Raw genomic sequence first — 10,464 nt, forward strand, 5'->3', positions numbered from 1 at the left:
CCAGCAGACTCCATCAACACTCTTTCAGACTCAGGAGGAAAGGGGATTGAGCTTGTTTTTAATTTCAGAACTGCTGCCTCATCTCCCTGAAGAAGCTTCTTTAAAATGCTTAAAAGGAGATACCTTAAAAGCAACTGAGGCCAATAGGAGAAGGAGACCAGGAACTAGAGAAAAGGTTAGATCAAGAAGAATTAACCTAGAAGGTAACACACATGCACAGGAAATTAATGTGAGTCAACTCCCTGTATAACTATCCTTATCTCAACTAGCAAAAACCCTTGTTCCTTCCTATTATTGCTTATACTCTCTCTTCAACAAAATTAAAGATAAGGGCAAAATAGTTTCTGCTGGGTATCGAGGGGGTGGGGGGAAAAAGGAGGGGAAGGGGTGGGTGGTAAGGGAGGGGGTGGGGGCAGGGGGGACAAATGACCCAAGCATTGTATGTACATATTAATAATAAAAACATAAATAAAATAAATAAAAATAAAAATAAAATAAAATGCTTAAAAGGAACATTGGTAGCAGAAATTATTGATCCAGGCAGTGCTTATTCTTAAAATGTTCTTTACTTCAACAAATATGTGCCTGAGGACAGAATCTCAGAGACACTACCTCTAGGAACACTTGTAGAATAAAATAAGACCGGATCAACCACTTGAAGATAAGAAAAATCAACAAGCAATAATATTATGAAGCAGAGTGAAGCAAGTTCAAAGTTCTTTGATGTACCAAAGAGAAGGCAATCTAGTTCTCTTAGAAGGTTCACAAAAGTGAAAGGCATTTGAGATGGACAGAATTTAAAAAAGAAAAAAGATAAGGAAGAAGGAGCGTGCACGATGTCTCAGGCACGCAATTAAAAATGTGTATAAACAATCCTTTGCATTTGAATGGATGACTTTACATATACAGAATCTTCCCACAACTGTAATCTCATTGCAGTCCTAAAAGTATACCCAAGTCAAATAAATACCCTCCTCATTCATTCATGGGTCACATGTACGGTTATTCACATCTGAGAATGAAGAGAAAACAAGTTCAAAATTCAGTCAAATGTTGCCAGGTGGAGTCATACCTGTAACCCCTGCTAGTGAAGTAAAAAGTTAGTGAGACAAACAAGCCAAGGTGTGGTGGAACACATAAGTAATCCCAGCTACACAGAAGGCATGGGTAGGAAGACTGAAGACCTAGGCTGGCCCAGGCAAAAAGTGTGAGAACCTACCTGAAAAATAACCTAAAGCTTTTTACTTTAGGGTTGGAGGTGTGGTTCAAATGATACAGCACCTGGGGGTGTGAGGCCCTGAGTTCAAACTCCAGTACCACCACCAAAAAAAAAAAAAAAATTTCAGCCAAATGTTCAAAACATTTATTGAGTTTATGCCAAGAAAGAACATATATATATATATATATATACACACATATAAATACATATTATTTATATATAAATAATAATGCTTGCCTTAAGGGAAGAATTTTTCCTATTATAACTGAATGACTTACTCCTATCCCAACCTATCTAGCTTTCTCTTCTTGGACCATTCCAGCTCCCCAACCAACCACTGTTCTCACAAGGCACACAAAGATTCCCAGACCTCATTAGCAAATGAATGAAGCTGGCTCCAAAAGAGCTCAGTGCTGTCCAAGTCTGCCACCCCTGCTGGCTGACCTGAACCTCTGTGGCCTCAGTCTACTCTTTTATAAAGGTAGGGCAAGGCCCTTTTTAAGATCTGGAAATTTTATTAGATGAGATTTTTGCAATGTTTTAAAGCTAAGGTTCTATTTCATGGCCTGGAGTCAGAAAAATTTGTCCTGCCTATTTGGAAAATGGTAATTTGATGTGTTACACATCTCTGATAGGGGCTTCAGACCAAGAGGACCAAGGCCTTCAGAGACAAATTTCTAGAAAATTTCCAAGTTGTAAACATACAGGGCAGAGATCAGGAGAGAGTTTACTGACTAGAGCAGACGATATCACTAACTTTAAATTAAACACAAATGGCTCTGAAAGATAGTCGGAGAATATCTGAACCATCTTATCATTGGCCGAAACATGTTTATACCAGACACTGCTCTGTCCATCTTAATGGTCACATTTCTCCCATCTCCTAACGTTTAATCATTCCTGTGCTTTTGTGGCTTCGAAGCAATAATGATAAAACACTACAACTCAAAAATTGCAACTACTTTCTTTAGAATGGCATACACATGGCTGTTTAATGTAAGCTAAATGGGTAACTGTCTCCCCAATGTATCGCACATGCTTGTGTGTGCAGGTGGGACTGGGGATGGAATCCAGGGCCTCACACATGCTAGACAAGCACTCTCCACTGAGCTACACCTCCAGCCCTCCCTTAACGATATTAAAATCTTTGAGGGCAAACACTCCACTTAGCAAAGGACAATAGCCTAAAGGCTAAGAGCATGAACTCTGGATTGGAAGTCCTTTCTGCAACTTAATAACTGTGTGATCTTGCCTAGTCACTTAACTTCTCTGTACCTGATTTCTGTACATTTAAAATGGGAATAGTGCCTACTTCACAGGGTTCCTCTGAGGATTAAAAAAAAAAAAAACACCCTGATCTGGGGTTGCTGACATGATTAAAAGAACACAACATTCACAAAGGCTTTTGTATTCACTTTGGTATGACCTGTAGCCTAGTGCTTTGCAAAAAAAAATAGAAAAGTCAGTAAGTACTTTTTGACAGAAGGACTGAAAAATCAGCTAAGTATGCTGAAGCCTGGGTAGCTATTAAACACATTGTCCAAAGAGTTTCATGAAATTTCCTTTGAAAATAAAATATTTGGCAGGGCGTGGTGGTCCTTTCCTGTAATCCTCTCTACTACTGGAGAAGTGGAGACAAGAAGATCCTAGTCAGAGGTCAATCAGAGCAAAGTTAGAAGAGGCTGTCTGAAAAATAAACTAAAAGCAAAAGGACTAGGGCATGCTCCAGTAGTAGAGGTAGCAGGAGGCCCTGAGTTCAATCCCCAGTACTACAAAAAAAAAAAAAAGAAAGAAAAGAAAGAAAAAGAAAAACTTAAATTCTTGTACAGCCTTGAGGAAAACCGATCCCATCAGCCATGGTAAGCAGCCTTTGCACACCTGTTGATATCATGATTCTCCTAAACTTCCCTCCAATAAGTAAAAAACAAACAGTCAAGGTTTGCAAATAAAACGGGTGCAACGAAGGAGAAGCCAATAAGAGTAGGTAAGCAGTAAGTCCCATCCCTCCAAAATAGTCTGTCCTTCAAGACTCCTGACAAACAGCCTTCTAAGGACTGCCCTGCCTCATAGGGCGAATAAAGGACACCTACATGCATAAACAAGCCATGCTTTTAAAAGCTGCATATACCCAGAAGGACACAATACCCTACCCAGCAAGCTGAGCCTAGCAGGCCATGTGACCTAGCCCAAAGCCACCGATGCCATGGTCAGTGTCACAGGTTCCCCCCCCAAAAAAACAACTAAACTGCCACCCGCTGGCACGTGCACTGGACCGCTATTTATAACCTCCTTGGGAAGTACTTTTGCCCAGACTGCATAGCAGTCATTCTTCCTCTCGAGTTTGAAGCAACTCTGCCTAGGCCCCTCTCCCCCGAGCCCTCAGCCCCCTGGCAGTCTCTCCCCTCCCTCGGCTTCACAGAAGCTTGCACCCCCAACCTTCAATCCGCCTTGACGTACAATCTCGACTTCTAAATCTCAACTTCTGCGCGCTCTCTCCAGTGTCCCCAGCCTGGCCCGCTCTCCAAACTCCTTCAAGCTTGCTCCTTCAAGCTTCAAGTACAATTTGGGGACGTCAGCTGCTCTCTTTCTGGATGCACCGCCCATCGAAAGTCCTCCACGACCTTTCTCTTCACCTCCCCCACACACGACTTTCGCCAACCCCCCAAAAAAACCCCAAGATCTGCACCTACACAGCTGTCGCCTTATCCCCTGCCCTCTGCGGGGTCCCTGCTCCCCAATCCACCCGCCCACTCCCTTCCACATAGTTCCTGCAGGACACAAGAAAGCACAGTACTCCTTCTTCCCAGCCACAGTCTGCCGCCGGCGGGCGCCCCAGTGCACCCCGCTTCCGACCCCGCCCCTTCTGCTGTTTGACAGGTCACCTTCCCCCAGAGCCCTGGTGGGCAGCGCAGGCCCCGCGCTTTTCCCCAGCGCACTCCCTGCGCGCCCGAGCCCCGCCGGCGCCGCCACGCTCACCTGGGCACGAACCCGGCGGCCGTGGGCTGCGCGCTGCGAGCTGCGAGGCAACGCCACGCCGCGCTGGCAACCCCGGGGCCCGGCGGTTCAGCGGCTCCAACCCGGAAGAACAGCCCCAGCCCTGCGGCCCCGGGGACGACCACGTGATCGCAGGGCTGCCCGCACCCCGGCCCCGCGCCCCCTTTCCTCGTCCCTGTCCAGCCCCACCCTCCTCCTGCAGGCCCCCTCGGTCCGATCGCCAGCCCTAAAAGCGACCTCAGGAAATGTCCCTATTTGATCGCAAAGGCCGGTTTACCCACACTGGGTTCTTCAACTCTCAGTGGCAGCCAAAACCTCTTTGTCTGCGCCGGGGCCGGGGCCCTCAGCACTGCCTCGGAGCTTTCCCTCCGCTGGTGCCTGTCAATCAAATCTGGTGCCAAAGGCGGCCGCTGGAGTTTTCAGGAATTCATTTGTCCACTCCCTCTGGACAGCAAGTTACAAAATGAGATTTCCTCTCCGATGTCCCACCAGAACAAAGAAGCTGATAATATAACTCCAGTCTGATTATTGACTCTCCTCTCTCTAGGAAAAAATCCGAATTTCTGTAACAGGAGAGGACCAAAGGGAAAAGGGGAGGAGGCAGAAGGAGGGAATGGGGGCATTGTTTCCCATTCTGGTTGGAGAGGTGGAGTTAAATTCCTCATAAACGTTGTCAAGGCCTGAAAATTAACACACATCTGCGTATTTGTCTTCCAACACCAGAGCCGAGAGGAAGCCGTGCGTTACTGTTGTGTACCCAGCGTCTGGAACCACACTCAGCGGACGTTGTTAACCCCCTGACCAGGCTTCAGCTGCTTTCAGCAGAACTATTAAAGGACTGCAAAACATAATGAATGACCTAATTGCTCTTTTCACATAATTCTGTTACTTATTCTGCAGGTGTATTCTAACTAAAGTGGGGGGAAACAAAATATAGTGTAAAATGGTTCACTTACCCAAAACTGAAACATAAAGTGTCAGGTCATTCTTTTCGTTTTCATTGAAATATTCAACAGGCAAAAGGCAAAACCGGTATTTCAGATCTTTAAAAATAAATGGGCCACAAAAAACCCTTACTTTTAGATCGTGTCATATGTTTAACTAACACAAAAGATCATTCAGCTAATGGACTCCCCACTGCAATAAGGTACAAGACCATTGTCCCTGAAGAATCGGCAGGCAGGAAAGGACCTGGTCCATATTTTAAAATAATAGTGAACCATGGCAACTTTAGAGACAGTTTAGAGTTACTGCAGGTGCAGGGAAGCAGATAGGTGAAGATTAAAAACTTAAGTCTTGCTGGAGATTTAGTTCATTGGTAGAACGTGAATGCCTGAGGTCCTTGGTTGATCTCCAGCACCATAGACTAAAAGGAGGGGGTGAATCTAATAAAGATACATTGTAAGCACAGATATAAATGTCACACCCCTGTAAAACTAATATATGCTACTAAAAATAAATAATAAAACAATAATAGTAGTTGTTGTAATAATAAAACTAAGCTCTTGTTATAAAACAATTTTGTGTGTGGATGGGGGGAAGGTTGCTTCTTTCTCTTTCTGAGCTAAAAAAATGGCTTCCACCTGTGAAAATTTTTGTTCCAAGAAACACAGCAATGTTTGGAGACATTTTGGTTGCTACAACTATAGAGGGAGACATAATTGCTAATCTAGGGATGCTCCTAAATACCCCATATTTTTTAGGGCAAGCCCTCACGGCAAAGAATTATTAGGCCCCAAATGTCAAGAGGGCCAAGACTGAGAAATCCTAGCTTAAATTAATGCTTAACATGTTATTTAATTTGACTTACTGCTTATCACTTTTGAAAATGGTGAAACGTAAGCATATGATTTTAATAGCAAGTGTATGATAGTTTATTTTATTTTGCTCATTTGTACAACTTAATTTGGTTGCCATTGCTTCAGGTGAAAACATTTGTCATTGGAAGGCTATGTTTCAAGCCTTTATGCTCCCCACATAATTAGGTATGTTATTCATAGAGGGAGTCCCCAAAGAATACTAGATTAAGATAAAAGGAATTTGCTTGTAAATTGCTTCTGAATCTTCGACACTGTCTGGGATACTATCTTGGGTACAATTTTGTAAACATTTTGTATTCCCCATTAAGTTGTAAGAGCCTTAACTGTTTTGCTGTCTGCTCTTTCCCCTCTGGCTATTTAGACCTCCAGATGCTTACCTTAGAACAGAAATGTCAGATTCTGGGCTAGACCACTCTTTATTTTGGAGTCTGCCCTGTGCATGTAGGATGCTGAGGAATCTCCTAACGTTTACCCAGTGGATACCAGTAACAACCCCTTCTCCCCAGCTGCACAATCAGAAGTGTCTCTAGATGTTGTCAAATGTTCCTGGGGCTTGGGAGGGAAATCAAAATAGGCCACCCCAAAACATACTTCTTTAGCATATTTCAAGGTGGCTATTCAGAGGGACTGCAGACACAGGAATAGCTCTGAAAAGCTGCTCCTTCTGTGGGGAAGATTTGAATCTGTAGTAGAAGTAAACAACATGTGCAAACAGGTTTTCTCAGAGTCACACACACACATCCATTTGCTGAAGAAAGAGCTTTTCACAGGAGGAAGAAATTGGGGTTCCAATTCTGGCCCAAAGATTGCCACATATGTCCTTCTGATGACTGTTTCCCAAGAGACTTCATCTGCATGATAAGATGACCTTTGCTGGATGCATTTTTCTCCCACCCTTCTATAACTTGCATGGACATCAGCTCAAAATGCTACTTGAACTTCAACCATCTGAGTGTCTTTAAGTCTCATGCTTCTCATTTATGGCTCTCCATGTTTCTACGCATTAATAAATTTGTATGTTTTTTCCTGTTAGTCTATCTATAGTTCTAATTTATTTCATAGGCTAAAATTATCAAACCTTTAGATAAAATTTAAAAACTTTCCGACAACCAAAAATTGGGTGGCTTAAGCAACAAAAATGTGCTGTTCTCTCACAGCTCTGGAGTCCAGAAGTCCAAAGTCAAGGTGTCAGTAGGGTGGATTCCTTCTGGAACTGCAGAGACAGAAACCATCTCATGCCTGTCTCCTAGCTTCTAAGTGTTTTTTAACAATTCTTAGTTTCCTTGGCTTGTAAACACACTTGAGTCTGTTTCATCTTCACAACACCTTCTGTGCATGCCTGTGTCCAAATCTCTCACTCCTTTCTCTTATAAAAACACCAGTCAGTTGCCTTCAAGACCACCCTGAACCCAGGAGGATTTCATCTCCAGATCTTTAACTAATTACAGCAGCAAAGACTGTTTTTCCAAATAAGAGTGACACAATTTGGAGTGGGTGGCAATAAAACACTATTCTACTCGCTACATGGGCATTCTGTGTGTTTAAGGATATCACAACGTAAAGAATGTAAAGAGTATTTTTTTAAGATCGATAAGTTAACTAGTTCTTGAGTTTAAAGTGAAAATTCAAATTACCTGGTGAAATTTCAGGTGAAAGATAGAAGAATTTCCTTAATTATATAATTGGTTTTCTTTTTCTTTTTCTGTTTTTTTTTTTTTTTTTTTTTTTTTTGGTGGTGGTGGTAGTACTGGGGATTGAACTCAGCAGAGCTTGCTGGGCAAGCGCTCTGCCACTTAAGCCATGACCCCAGTCCTTTTAGCTTCTTTTTCAGACAGGATCTCATAATTTTTCCCTGCCAGCCTCAAACTATGTTCCTTCCTTCTCTACTTCCTGAGTAGCTAGGATTACAGCCATGCCCATCATACACAACCCTTGGTTTGCTTTTCTAAAAACCACTCAACTTAATTGAATTTTTCCTTTTTTTTATATATTATATTCTTATCACAATTATCAGACAACCTTATTCCAAACTCTGTAACAATTAACATTATTACATTTTTTATATTTATATTATAAATTTTAATATGAAATTCAATATATTCTGAATATTTTACATTTTAAATATTGCATCAGACGGAAAACTGTAATTCAATATTTTTAAACAGTTTTTGAAACATCATATCTTTGAAGATTTTTTTAATGCAAGATGTTCTTATGACAGGAAAGCAAAAAAAAAATACACCAGAATTTCCTACCACCACTGATTTTTTAGTTTAGTTTTTGTTTTTTTGTCATATCACCTTCCTATCTTCTGCTTCTTTTGTTTTTTTTTTTTTGGTTTGAACTCAAGTCTTCATGTTTGCAAAGTAGGCACTCTGCTTCTTGAGCCACACCTCCAGTCCATTTTGCCCTGGTTATTTTGGAAATGTGGTCTCATTAACTATTTGCTTGGGCTGGCCTCAAACCAAGATCCTCTTGCTCTCAGCCTCCCAAGTAGATAAGGCTACAGGCATGAGCTACTATGCCCAGCTTCTCCTGCTTCTTGAACCATTCATTCTCAGTTCTTTGTCCACATAAATGTACAGATGTTTCAAATGTTCTCTTCCTTTGGCCTTCTGCCTTTTAGCTCCCTATCCAATGTCACCTGTGCTAACAACCCCCAGGTCCAGCCCAGACCTCACTCCTGAACCTCAGACTCATGCAGCCAACAGCTGCTGTCACTGCTATTGAGGTTTCCACATATATCTCAAGTCCAAAATGAGAAAATTCCCTTCCTCTTCCCTCCTTTTAGCATGTGCTGTTTCCTGAAAGTATGACCCTTCCCAGCCTTTTAACATGCTTTTCTTTCCCTCTGGAAAGAAAGTTCTTCCTGCTCTCCCCTTTCTTTGCAGACTTGTGCACATCCTTCAAGGTCTAGCCTTTGTCACTTCCTCTGTAAAGTGTTCCAGGGAGCCTTGTTCAGCTCTAAAGCCTCAAGCTTAGCAGTACTTGGCACAGAGCAAAGGCTACTAACTAAAAGTTATCTAAATAAATAAGCAACTTCTATAGAAGAAAGAATGGAATCCTGACTCTGGGCTAAGTAACCTTGGGAAAGTTATTTAACATAAAAATATGGAGACAATAACTATTTTGCAGGTTGTTATGAAGGGGAGAAAGGAATATATATATATATGTATATATATATATATATATATACATATATATATATATGTATATATATATATATGTATATATATATATATATATATACATATATATATATATGTATATATATATATATAGCTAAGAGTATATATGTATATATATATATGTATATATATATATATGTATATATATATATATAGCTAAGAGTATATATGTATATATATATATGTATATATATATATATGTATATATATGTATATGTATATATATATACATGTATATATATACATGTATATGTATATATATATATATATATATATAGCTAAGAGTCTGGAAAAATCATAGATTTTCAAAAAACATGCCCAGCTGACTTTGACAAAGATGCAAAAGCAATACAATGAAGAAAAGACAGACCTTCCAAAAAATGCTGTGAAGAAATTGGACAACTGTAGGCAGAATGAACCTCAACTTAAGACTCATCGCTTCCAAAATAATTAACTTAAACTGGAACATAGACCCAAATGTAAAACCATAAAACTTTCAGTAAAAAATAGGAGAAAATCTCCAGGACCTAAGGCTAGTCTTACATGAAAAGCACAATTTATAAAAGGAAAAATAGATAAGTTGAACCTTGTCCAGAAAATAAAAACAAGCTCAGTGGTAGAGCATATGCCTAGCATGTGTGAGGCTGTGAGTTCATTCTCCAGCTCCTCTCCCCTTCCCCTTGCCTCTCCAAAAAGAGTTTAGCTATGCAACAGAGGATGGAAGAACAAGATACAGAAGAAAATATTTGCAAGCCACATATCTATAAGGGACTTGTCTGTAGAACATATAAAGAACTCTCAAAACCCAACAGTAAAAAAAAAAAGCCAAATAGAAAATGGGCAAACTGTATGAAGAAATATTTTTCAGAACAGGAAAATAAGTACACAAAGAGATCATTAGTCATTAAAGTCACAATACCTATAAGAATTTAAAAAAATTTAAAAAGTGACAGTATCAAATCCTGGTAAGGATAGGGAAGAAACTAGATTACTTATATATTGTTAATGGGATTATAAGCTGGTATGACCACTATAGAAAACAGGTTAATGGTTTCTTTTAAAACTAAACTTAAAGCTACCATATGACCCACAGTAATACTCTCGGGTATTTATCCCAGAGAAATGAAAATTAATGTTCACAGCAAAACCTGCATATGAATGTTCACATTAGCTTTATTCATAAAAGACAAAAACTAGAAACAACCCAGATGCTTCCAGTGACTGATGAACGGTTAAAAAGACT

The 10,464-nt window shown here is 40.5% G+C and overlaps 1 protein-coding gene across 3 annotated transcripts in view; it reads right to left on the minus strand.

The window, feature by feature from the left end:
• The window catches only part of Nnt (nicotinamide nucleotide transhydrogenase), a 95,799-nt gene extending 91,040 nt beyond the window's left edge, over positions 1-4,759 (minus strand). The window contains exon 1 of one of the 3 annotated variants that reach the window (XM_074077514.1): positions 4,495-4,759. The gene's annotated coding sequence lies outside the window, so the exon portion shown is untranslated. Of the gene's footprint in view, positions 1-3,676; positions 3,847-4,195; positions 4,351-4,494 lie in introns of those variants that run through there. The other 2 variants (XM_074077512.1, XM_074077513.1) reach the window with 2 other exon arrangements.
• Between the last annotated feature and the right edge of the window lie 5,705 nt (positions 4,760-10,464).

Source organism: Castor canadensis, chromosome 6, assembly GCF_047511655.1.
Source record: "Castor canadensis chromosome 6, mCasCan1.hap1v2, whole genome shotgun sequence".
Lineage (NCBI taxonomy): Eukaryota > Metazoa > Chordata > Mammalia > Rodentia > Castoridae > Castor > Castor canadensis.